The sequence below is a fragment of the Ctenocephalides felis genome, unplaced genomic scaffold (assembly GCF_003426905.1).
Source record: "Ctenocephalides felis isolate EL2017-DRISC unplaced genomic scaffold, ASM342690v1 CF-g0.4_SCAFFOLD_03559, whole genome shotgun sequence".
Classification (NCBI taxonomy): Eukaryota; Metazoa; Arthropoda; class Insecta; order Siphonaptera; family Pulicidae; genus Ctenocephalides; species Ctenocephalides felis.
The window spans coordinates 17,501-29,903 of record NW_020539713.1 but is presented as its reverse complement, the minus strand read 5'-3'; the positions used below and the strand labels follow the sequence as shown (position 1 = coordinate 29,903).

At 41.6% G+C, this 12,403-nt stretch overlaps 1 pseudogene; it reads right to left on the bottom strand.

The window, feature by feature from the left end:
• Window positions 1–4,640: 4,640 nt before the first annotated feature.
• Window positions 4,641–12,403, bottom strand: part of LOC113382675 — an 8,470-nt pseudogene continuing 707 nt past the window's right edge.

The following is a 12,403-nucleotide window of genomic DNA, read 5'->3' as shown; positions in this document are numbered from 1 at the left end:
CCATGATTTATATGTGCTATAACTTTAAAAGTATTTGTTCAATATGAATTATATATTCAATAAATTTGTACAAAATTAAACTATTTACTATATTGTCTAACATCATTATGCTCTACAGTAACTCGGTATACTTTAAAATATTAGGTTGTCAAATATCTCCGTTCCGCCTTTTTGTCTTAGAGAGAAAAGCGGAAGGGAGATATTTGACAACCTTATATAATTTAAAACTAGCCAAGTATACAACTTTGTTTTTGCCGTTTTTGCTATACGAGTTGTATGAAAAAAGCGGCGGAAGCAAAGTTGTTTTTCATATGAAATATATGTGTTATTTAAATGAATTTTGACTTCAAAACCATATATCGCAAATAACTCTTTAGCCAGCGAAATTTTCAATAAAATACTGTTTTTAATAAGTTAATATATTAATTTAGGCATGTGAATAATTCAAATTGTAAGTTATATTTTTATTGGTAGTTTGTACGGGGGTTTTTAAATCGGGTTTAGTTTGTTGTTATTTATTTCCATCAGAGTGCGCTAGTATTTTTTTATAATAATTCTCGAAGTTTCGAAAAGAATATATTAATGTGAAAAATCGGCATAAATCTTCATTCAGTTCTCCAGTTAGACGTGAAGTATCAATGGCGAATTCTCATTTAAATTCAGGCGCAAGTGCCAGTAATTTGAATCATATGCGCTCGCATGATCAAATTACATGTGGGGAAGCAAAAGAATTTACTGGAGTAAATCTTCCGACAAATATGGAAATTATCAGGTATTATTTTTATTTGGCCGAAAAATCAAAAAAACAAAATAAAATGTTTTCATATAAAACATTTACTACAAATGTGGTAACGAAATTGATTCAGACGTGGGAAAAAATTGATATTCCAATTATGGAGAAACGAAGTATCGCTAGAAAATTGAACCGATTGATTGATAAATATAAAAGTACAAATAAAAGCAAGTCTACCCAAGCATCATTTCAAGAGTTTGTAGAATCCACGAAAGAATTATTTTATATTGGAAAATGCAAATGTGATTTGCGAAGATTACTGTGTTCCTGTGGACTGATCCCAGAACATTTACAAGCGTTTATGATGGATCAACATAATGAGAGGAAATCTACGATACCAGAATATATTATAAAAATTGAAGATGAAGTATCAGAATCTACAATAACTAGCAATATTACTCCAGGTGAGAAATATACTCCAGATGTTGATTTTGATTTTAAAAGCAGTTCGGAAAGTTCAGAAATTACCTCTCATATAAAACGTGGTCCATATAGTCGAAGATATAAGGCTCCAAGCTATGCCTTAATGTGCGACAGATTAGCAATTTCTGATAGAGTTGGTTCTGGCGTGGTGACGGCAATCCTGCGTGACCTGGGCATAACGGATGATTGGGGCAATCCTGTCATTATGGATAAAAATAAAAGCGTTCGTGAGAGGCAGAAAAATAGGCAAGCTCTACACAAACGATATGATTCTTCTGAATTAAGAGCATTTTCATTCGACGGCCGAATAAATGATTATATTACCATGGAAAAAATCGATAAGAAGTTTCACCCACGAATGATTAAAGAAGCGCATTTAGTTATTTTAAAGGAACCGAATGGCCAATTGTTGGGTTACACAAAATTGGAAAATGAAGATTCGGAAAGTAAAGTAATCAAATTGAACGAGTTTTTCGCCGATAAAGGAATAGCTCTCGATTCTTTGATAGGCATATGTTGCGATGGTGAACCAGCAAATACAGGCGTAAAAAATGGTATTTTACGTCGATTTGAAATTCAGTTAAACAGGCCACTGCATTGGTTTGTGTGTCTTCTCCACTTCCACTTCGCCATTTATTTAACTATTTGGAAAAATCATTGACCACTGGACCACAAACAAAAACTGGAATATTAAGCAAACAAATTGAAACATGCGAAAATATACCGGTGAGTTATAACATATTTACTATTTTTTAATACCCTATGTTCAAATTCAATATAATTTATTTTTTCCTATATACTTCCAGCCGGTAAAAGACTTTGAAACAATCCCACTTGAAAATTTGGCTGATATAAGTCCTGCTGAATCGACAACTGACTCAAGTTATTTAATAAAAATAGCTAAAGCAGTTGCTTCTGGAGAAGTATCGACAGACTTAGCTAACATGAAACCAGGGCCAATAGCACATTCCCGTTGGCTCACGAAAGCTAGTAGGTTACTTCGGTTATATGTAACTACTAATAAGCCATCCAAAAATTTGAAAATTCTGGCAAACTACGTAATGAAAGTATATATTCCAATGTACTTTAACATTAAATATTACAACTCTGTGGTGTATGGTAGTATATTATTTTATAAATTTATTAGCTGGACGCAATATTTAGACTCGAATTTAAGACAAATTGTGAACAATGTTGCTAAAGAAAACGCATACTATGCTCACTCGGAAAATATTTTATTAGCAATGTTGTTTGATAATAAAAAGGAAATACGAGATTCAGCTATAAGAAAAATCTTATATTACCGTAATAATATGGAAGACCTGACGCAATTGAGAGATTACAAAACACCCGAAATAAATTTTGAATGCACCGACTATACTAATATGATAGATATGGATGATTATTCAAATATATCCGAACCAGCCTTTACGCTAAATATTCCTCATGAACATCTAGTACAATATCTACAAAGCAATGAGTGTCCATGGCGTGACCCTAAAATTCCGGTCCACATTCAGGGAACTGAGAGACATGTTCAATTACTGGCTAATGTATCAAAACGCGTATTAGAGCAAAATCGCGAAGGTGTTATGACAGCGACACTACTATCTCGTGAGAAGCATCCTCGACTGGAAAGCAAGCAAGATTTCAGATATTAATTTATTTAAATTGTATTAGCTAAATGTAAGAAATTTTATTTTAAATAAAAATGTAACTTAAAGAAATAAAAATGTTGTATTTAAACCATGTCATGTAAATAAATAATAGAATAAATATATGTCATTCCTAAAAACACAAAAACAATATTTTACTACAAAAGTAGTTTGACCTGTTTCGATGCAAGATTCTAGGTTAGGCTTACTCGCAAATGTCCCCTAAAAGTTTACTTGATGTAGTCTGATGTATCCGTAAGTTACTGATTTCAAAGAGCCGGAAAATGTTTTAAAACCTGTTTCGATGCATGATTCTAGGTTAGGCTTACTCGCAAATGTCCCCTAAAAGTTTACTTGATGTAGTCTGATGTACCCGTAAGTTACTGATTTCAAAAAGCCGGAAAATGTTTTTAACCTGTTTCGATGCATGATTCTAGGTCAGGCTTACTCGCAAATGTCCCCTAAAAGTTTACTTTATGTAGTCTGATGTATCCGTAAGTTACTGATTTCAAAAAGCCGGAAAATGTTTTTAACCTGTTTTGATGCATGATTCTAGGTTAGGCTTACTCGCAAATGTCCCCTAAAAGTTTACTTTATGTAGTCTGATGTACCCGTAAGTTACTGATTTCAAAAAGCCGGAAAATGTTTTTAACCTGTTTCGATGCATGATTCTAGGTTAGGCTTACTCGCAAATGTCCCCTAAAAGTTTACTTGATGTAGTCTGATGTACCCGTAAGTTACTGATTTCAAAAAGCCGGAAAATGTTTTTAACCTGTTTCGATGCATGATTCTAGGTTAGGCTTACTCGCAAATGTCCCCTAAAAGTTTACTTGATGTAGTCTGATGTACCCGTAAGTTACTTATTTCAAAAAGCCGGAAAATGTTTTTAACCTGTTTCGATGCATGATTCTAGGTTAGGCTTACTCGCAAATGTCCCCTAAAAGTTTACTTGATGTAGTCTGATGTACCCGTAAGTTACTGATTTCAAAAAGCCGGAAAATGTTTTTAACCTGTTTCGATGCATGATTCTAGGTTAGGCTTACTCGCTAATGTCCCTTAAAAGTTTACTAGATGTAGTTTGAAATTATATATAAATACTGAATATTTTGTTAAAAAGGAAATAAATATACTGAATATTTTATTATAAAAGAATCGAAATATTTATAGGTTGGAAGTAACTAATTATTTAGAGTATATTACAAAAATTAAATAAAAATAGCAACTTGCACGTATTTTGCACATTGACAACTTACACGTATTCTGCAAATTGACAACTTGCACGCATTCTGCAAATTGACAACTTGCACGTATTTTACACATTGACAACTTGCACGCATTTTGCATTATAGATAACTTATACGTACTTTGCTTATTAGCAACTTGTACGCATTTCCAAGAAATTTAGCAAAAAACATTCTCCCTATTTAGAATTTAATGAATTATATCATATATTTATATTAAAAAATTATGAAAAGTTTCTCTTAAAAACATATATTTCGTAAACTTACAAAATATTTATAACTATTCTCTTGACATTATGGTTATTGAAAGAAATAATGAATATTTCTAGTATTGGAATTTGTCGATAAGTTTTGATTTACGTGCTGACTCACGCACGTTGTACAAAATAGCTAGGTAGATACCGAAGAAGTGTCACATGTACAGCAGGTACAAGTTTTCGACTGTCAAGCCTACTGATTGTGGCATGGTGCAATGCGACGGCTTAAGGCTTATGCTCTAATAGCGTGGGGTGACGTCAAGCCAACATGACGAATCCCCAAGCCAAGGGCTGAGTCTCAATGGATTGCAGCGTGGTAACTGCTCTGCCGAGTACAACACCCCGCCAGGTACCTAAGTCGTTTACAAACGATTCCGAGTCTCTACATCGAACTAGTGACCCATGATCGACCGCTATAGGCAAGACAGATATAACGGACGGATATCGCCCCTGTCCAGCGCCTCATTCGGCTAAAAATGGCTCGTGCGATAAACGGCGTGTGCCGAATACCTAATAAATCACATTGTATTGAGCCTTTCGACTCACGAGACTCCTAGAGATATTGTTGCTTACTTTGTCTAGAGAGGATACGGCCTTAGAGGCGTTTAGGCATAATCCCACGGATGGTAGCTTCGCACCACCGGCCGCTCGACCGAGTGCGTGAACCAAATGTCCGAACCTGCGGTTCCTCTCGTACTGAGCAGGATTACTATCGCAACGACGATTCATCAGTAGGGTAAAACTAACCTGTCTCACGACGGTCTAAACCCAGCTCACGTTCCCTATTTGTGGGTGAACAATCCAACGCTTGGCGAATTCTGCTTCGCAATGATAGGAAGAGCCGACATCGAAAGATCAAAAAGCAACGTCGCTATGAACGCTTGGCTGCCACAAGCCAGTTATCCCTGTGGTAACTTTTCTGACACCTCTTGCTGAAAACTCTTCAAGCCAAAAGGATCGATAGGCCGTGCTTTCGCAGTCCCTGTGCACACTGAACAACGGGATCAAGCCAGCATTTGCCTTTTTGCTCTACGCGAGGTTTCTGTCTTCGCTGAGCTGGCCTTAGGACACCTGCGTTATTATTTGACAGATGTACCGCCCCAGTCAAACTCCCCGCCTAGCAGTTTCCACGAATCGGATCACGCTAGAGTATTGTTGGCGATCGGCGCAATGGCTCACACCACTCTTATGCGCTTGGCTCTAGAAAACCGTAACAGTCGGAACGCAAGTTTTCGACGCACGCTTTCCGTTCAATCGAGTAAGTAAAGAAACGATGAAAGTAGTGGTATTTCACCGATGATATTACTATCTCCCACTTATGCTACACCTTACATGTCTCCTTACAATGCCAGACTAGAGTCAAGCTCAACAGGGTCTTCTTTCCCCGCTAATTTTTCCAAGCCCGTTACTTTGGCAGTGGTTTCGCTAGAAAGTAGATAGGAACATTTTTTTTTTTTATTTATTCTTATTCTGTATAGCTCGAGCTTTCGCTCATTGCTATGTAGCGTCTACTTAATAATTGTTTATTTCTCAATTTAAATTTTATATTTGTGGGTGTTGTGCAGGACCTTTGGCCGTCAGTGGGCTGACGTTTCCATCCCTAACCACGTGGAGGCGGTCCTGCATTTCTAGCTTTAGTTTGGATTATAGGTTTTAGCTTTGGTTTTGCACTTCATTTCTGGTTTTAATGGCTCGTGCTGCAAAAGCAACAAGCCCCAGGTAATTGGCTTTGGTTTCCAGGTACACATCAAGGTTTGTGTTCCCTGCTATTTCAAAGAGGCTTTGCCTTCTTACTTCATCATATCTGTCGCACATGACCAGCATGTGCGTGCTTGTCTCACTTTCTCCACAGAAGGGACATTTGTCGTCTTCTGTGGCGCCCCTTGTGTAAAGTGTGTGCCTAAACGGACCGTATCCGGTCAGAATGTACACGCACTCTCTACTGGGTTTAAACCACTTGTTCCTTGTAGCGTATGTAATATCGCCAATGAAACCTACCCGTGTTTGCCAATTCCCATCTTTTTTGCCATTCCAGCTTTCTTGCTTCATTTATCATTTTAACCTCTAGATTGAGGGTTTCCCTGCTTGGGTTCGCTATTGGATTGAAATTATAATTGTTCCAGCTAACTTTCTCATTCCTTTTCACAAGGTTTATGATGCCTTGTTGTGTAATCTCTAGGTCTAGTGGCATTTTGCCACTTATTGTTTGTAATGCATTTCTTGCGGTGGTACGGCACGCCTTGGTGAGTGTCAGCAGAATTCTTCTTTGCGCGGCGTTCAAGTTTCTAAGGTTGTGCGTGTGGGACGACTTGTCGAACCACGCAGCAGCGCTGTATGTTGCTATAGGTATTATCACTGCTTTGTACAAAGTGTCAAGGGTGCCTCTTTTAAGGTTCCATTTCTCCTTTGCAACCCTCCTGATTTTCAAGATGAAGCTGACTAGCTTCTCCCTCAGAAACTTAGTGTGCGCTACAAAGTTTAGCCTGTTATCTATAGTAATTCCCAAGTATCGCACTTCTTTTGTATATTTCAGGCTATTGTTGTCAATTTTGATAATCGGCTGTCTGCCTTCATTAAATTTGCCCTTCATCATCATTGCGACAGTTTTTCCACTGCTGACTCTCACTTTATGCGTCACGCACCAGTCCTCAACGCATTTAAGAGCCATGGTACCAGTTCTCTCCAGATCATTTCTGGAGTTTCCTTTAATTATTAACGCCAAGTCATCTGCGTATGCAGTGGGTTCCACATTTTCTCCTAGCTGAACTAGGCCGTCTAGAAGAACGTCCATGCAGAAGTTCCATGCAACAGGACCAATTATTGATCCTTGTGGACATCCCTTCTGCAAGCTTCTGCCAACCTTCTTCGTGTTGCCTCTTACATAGGCGCTTCGCCTTTTAAAGTAGTCCTTGACTATATTTACCATATGGCTGCTGCAGTTTGCCTGCGTCAGCCTATGTGTGATGGCGGGCCACCACAGGTTATCGAAGGCACCTTCAATATCCACAAATATAGCAAGTACATACTTCATATTCGTTGCCATGCATTTTCTAAAAGTTAGCAGTGCGTCCTCCGTGGAGACGCCTGCCTTAAAGCCAAATTGTCGTGTATTGCACATATTCATTTCTGTATAATTTGTCTTAATACGCTCTACGAGTATTTTCTCGAAGATCTTTCCCATCACTGGCAGAAGGGCGATTGGACGGTATGATTTGGCAAGCCTTCTGTTTTCACTCCCTCGTTTGGGAATTAGACATAGGTTTGCCTGTTTCCAATCGGTAGGAAAACTGCCATCTTGGAAGCATTTATTTAGTGTTGTAAGGATTGCTAGTTTGTTATGACTCCATAACTTTTTAATTATTTCGCCAGTGAAGCCGTCTTCTCCTGGGGCTTTTTTATCTTTTAGTTTTAGTAATGCCCGTTCTACATCAACAGAGTCGATGATTGGTTCGAGGTTCTGGTTTTGATATTGGCGTATGTTTTCTCTAATTTTAATGTGATCAGCGTTCTCTTGCTGATCATCTGTAGGTAGGCACTTTTTAAGAAGGACGTTTACAGTTTCTTCCCATGTTTCACTGAAGTTCCCGGAAGGAAGTTCTAGTGAGCATAGAGAAGCCTTCTTGTTTATTTTATCGCATACAATTTTGTATACTATACTCCAGGGATCTTCGTTACCAACGCTTGTCACAAAGTCTCTCCATGAGGTTGTTTTACGTTCTCTAATTTCTCTGACATAGTTATTTCTTGCCCTTTTGTATGCCTGCATTTTGATTGGTACGTCATCAAGACATAGTCTCTTGGCCCGCAAGAGACACTTTTTAGTTCTATTAGTTTCCCGCCTTAGACAAGTTAGCTCCTCCGACCACCATGGCATGACCTTGCTTCCGGCTTTCCTTTTGGGCATGGATTTGTCACAGATTGCTTTTAGCTTTCTGTTAAATATTTTAATAGCCCTATTTGGGTCTAACCTCTGCAGAGACTCCAGACTTTGTTGGTCGAATTCCCTCTCCACCAGTTCCCCGAACCTGTCCCACTTAGCCTTTCTTGTGTTATAGCCTGTTTGGTTCTTTATTTGCTTTGTGACTGATGCTTCAAGCACTACTTCAAATGTTAAAAGGCTGTGATCACTGGTGGTCGCTATATCACTCACATTCCAGTTGATGGTGTGCTCACTGCTGCCACAATTCTCACATACAGGTTTCTCGACTCTGCATACTCTCGCTATGTGTCCATATGCATGACACTTATAGCAACGAGGAATTTTTACATACTCGCTGAGCCTGTATGTACGCCAGTCCATGTAGACTCTGCCCTCGTTGAGTAGTCTACTGGCGTGCTTTCCGGGTAATTGGATTACCCAGTTGTTTTTACCAAATTTTGTTCTGAATTTGGTTACCACTTTGCACTCCTTTCTTAGAAGCTCTGCCTCTGCTTCCTCTAAGTGTTCAAAGTTTTTCAGAATTAGACAGTCCAGAAAATTTTCTTCCTGGCAGTCTTAATTATTTAGCAGTATTAATTATTTGTGGTTGTAGCTTTTTGGGCTCTTCCACAACTAATTTTTGCGCACTTAAATTTGCTCTCTTTATTATTTCTATATCACGCTTTGATTGAACCTCTAAGACAACTCCTTTGTTTCGGAGTTGCCGTATGCCTCTGACTTTTATTAGCTTACTAATATCTTTAAGACCAGTTTTTACGTGGTCTTTTATTTCGTCATTTGATCTCCTGTCTGTTTTGTCACACTCAGGCTTAATGTATATGAATTCGCTATTTGGTTTCTGTTGCACTGTTTGCGTTGGGACTTTATTGGGTGCTCTAGAAGCCACATTTGCATATGACATGCTTGTGGTTTTCTCTTTATATTTGGTCTCTGTTTTACCGCGCTCTAAAATTTCTTTTTGAAGCATAAGCTCCAAATTCGACCATTTTTCAAGGATGAACTTAATTGCGCCTTTGGACACTTTATTTGAGTCATTAAAAAGAAAACTTTCAAGTCGTTCTCTTTCAATTTTAGCTTTGTTCAAACTATCCGCAGATAGATTGGTTGTGTTCTCTTTAGGGGTTGTAATCCCCTTCTCTACCACTTTCTCTTTAGGGGTTGTATTCCCCTTTTCTACCACTTTCTCTTTAGGGGTTGCTTCCCCTTTTTCAGCCACTTTCTCTTTAGAGGTTGTATCCCCCTTCTCCAGCACTTTCTCTTGGGTTTTGGCTTCTGCCTTTTGGGCAGCGGCCGTTTTGGACAACGAGTTGTCCGTTTTAATTTTTGGTTTTTGGGTGCTCATCATTGTTCCCACGAGTATAGGAGATTAGCAGTCGACCCAGGTAGCGCTCCCAGTGCCTGGGCAAGCCTGTTACTGCCGAGGTGTCGGCTGGTGCCTCAGAGTTGGTCGCTCAGGGCTGTATTTCCTCACAGCCATTCACTCCGTCGGCGCGCGCCCTACCTTAGAGTTGAGGGTGTTTTTTATAGAGGATCCTTCCTCGTGCCCCGGGCGATTAAGCCAAGGACCCCGTTCTCCAGAGACATGACCTAGAGCTTGCGGTGTGTGCCGCTTTTATGTGGGGATCAAAGATGTTCTTGCCCCACAACCTTCCTCCTTTACCCGGGCTTAGGACCGGCAGCAGCGCGCAAAAATACGTCAGCAGGCGGAGTTAGTAGATAGGAACAATGGGAATCTCGTTAATCCATTCATGCGCGTCACTAGTTAGATGACGAGGCATTTGGCTATTTTTTTTTTTTTTTTTTTTTTTTTGGCTAGTAGGGGAATGCATTTACGCACGCCCGTCGCCAGGTTGACCAGGCAGTGTGGGTCTCGACCCGAAGGCAATACCCACTAAACCTAACTCTTTTTTGGTGGGAGTGGTTGGAGTTCTTCGGGACCTCAGCTAGCAAGTGGCCTTCCTCCTCGTGGGTCCCACCGTGAGTACCCCTTCGGGGGGAAACTAAGCCACCTCTGTGCCTATGGACCTGTGGGCTGCCCACCCACTCGTTCCTATTATCAGTCGGTTCTAGTAATAATGCAAAGCCTCGGATGACAAATTCAAACTCGGGGGGGGGGCGCAGGTCCTTCCATACTGACTGACACAGGAAATCATTTAATTTAAGAGAGTCATAGTTACTCCCGCCGTTTACCCGCGCTTGCTTGAATTTCTTCACGTTGACATTCAGAGCACTGGGCAGAAATCACATTGCGTCAACACCCGCTAGGGCCATCGCAATGCTTTGTTTTAATTAGACAGTCGGATTTCCCTAGTCCGTGCCAGTTCTGAGCTGACCGTTGAATGGCGGCCGAAGAGTACGACTGACCGACCGAAGCCGGCACAGAAACCTCGCAGCAAGAAAGATCCGCGGGGGCCTAGACACGGGACCGAGCTCGGATCTAAGTCACAAGAACAATTTCACCTCGCCCAGGCCCGGCACATCGGCCTACGCCCGCTTTCCAACCAAGCCCGGTACGCCCCGATCCTCAGAGCCAATCCTTATCCCGAAGTTACGGATCCAATTTGCCGACTTCCCTTACCTACATTTATCTATCGACTAGAGGCTCTTCACCTTGGAGACCTGCTGCGGATATGGGTACGAACCGGCGCGACACCTACCGTGGCCCTCTCCTGGATTTTCAAGGTCCGAGGGAAAGATACGGACACCGCCGCAACAGCGGTGCTCTTTGCGTTCCAAACCCTATCTCCCTTCTAGAGGATTCCAGGAAACTCGAACGCTCATACAGAAAAGAAAACTCTTCCCGTATTTCCCGACGGCGTTCCAGGTCAATTTGGGTTACCCCGACGAACTCTCTTGCGAGGGCCCGACTTGTAAACGGTTCCGCTGCCGGGTTCCGGAATAGGAACCGAATTCCCTTTCGCCCGATGGGTGTGAAATTTTATTCAAAATAAAATACACCAACATCAACATAGGATTTCTCCTGGGGCTTAGGATCGACCGACTCGTGTGCAACGGCTGTTCACACGAAACCCTTCTCCTCGTCAGTCCTCCAGGGCCTCGCTGGAGTATTTGCTACTACCACCAAGATCTGCACCGATGGCGGCTCCAGGCAGGCTTACGCCCAAACCCTTCTGCGCACACCACCGCGACCCTCCTACTCACCAGGGCGTCAAAACAAACTATTATGAACGTTTCTCTCGCGGCCGAGTATAGGCACGACGCTTCAGCGCCATCCATTTTCAGGGCTAGTTGCTTCGGCAGGTGAGTTGTTACACACTCCTTAGCGGATTCCAACTTCCATGGCCAACGATCTGCTGTCTTAAGCAACCAACGCCTTTCATGGTATCCCATTAGCGTCGTTTAGGCGCCTTAACTCGGCGTTTGGTTTATCCCACAGCGCCAGTTCTGCTTACCAAAAATGGCCCACTAGGCACTCTGATCCAAATCTCTGGCTTCACTATTCAAGCAAGCCAGAGATCTCACCCATTTAAAGTTTGAGAATAGGTTGAGGTCGTTTCGGCCTCAAGGCCTCTAATCATTCGCTTTACCGGATGAGACTCGCTCATCGAATGCCAGCTATCCTGAGGGAAATTTCGAAGGGAACCAGCTACTAGATGGTTCGATTAGTCTTTCGCCCCTATACCCAGTTCCGACGATCGATTTGCACGTCAGAATCGCTACGGTCCTCCGTCAGGGTTTCCCCTGACTTCGACCTGACCGGGCATAGTTCACCATCTTTCGGGTCCCAGCGTGTACGCTCTGGGTGCGCCTCTTCTCGCAATGAGAGTAAGACGCCTCGGGATTGCGAGCACGCATCCGTAGATGCGGTACGTCATCCCTCAGTTCACTTAAGCGAACCTTTACTTTCATTGCGCCTTCAGGTTTTGTATTTCCCAATGACTCGCGCACATGCTAGACTCCTTGGTCCGTGTTTCAAGACGGGTCCTGAAAGTACCTAAAGCAATAGCATCGCTGACCGGTAATAGAGTCCGTTCGAGAACACGGTAGCTAACAGCTCGAGGCGGCATCGATGCCGGACTAGGTCCGACGGCCAATAACTGTCCGTGCTTGAAACCGGCCGAACGCTTAAAAGC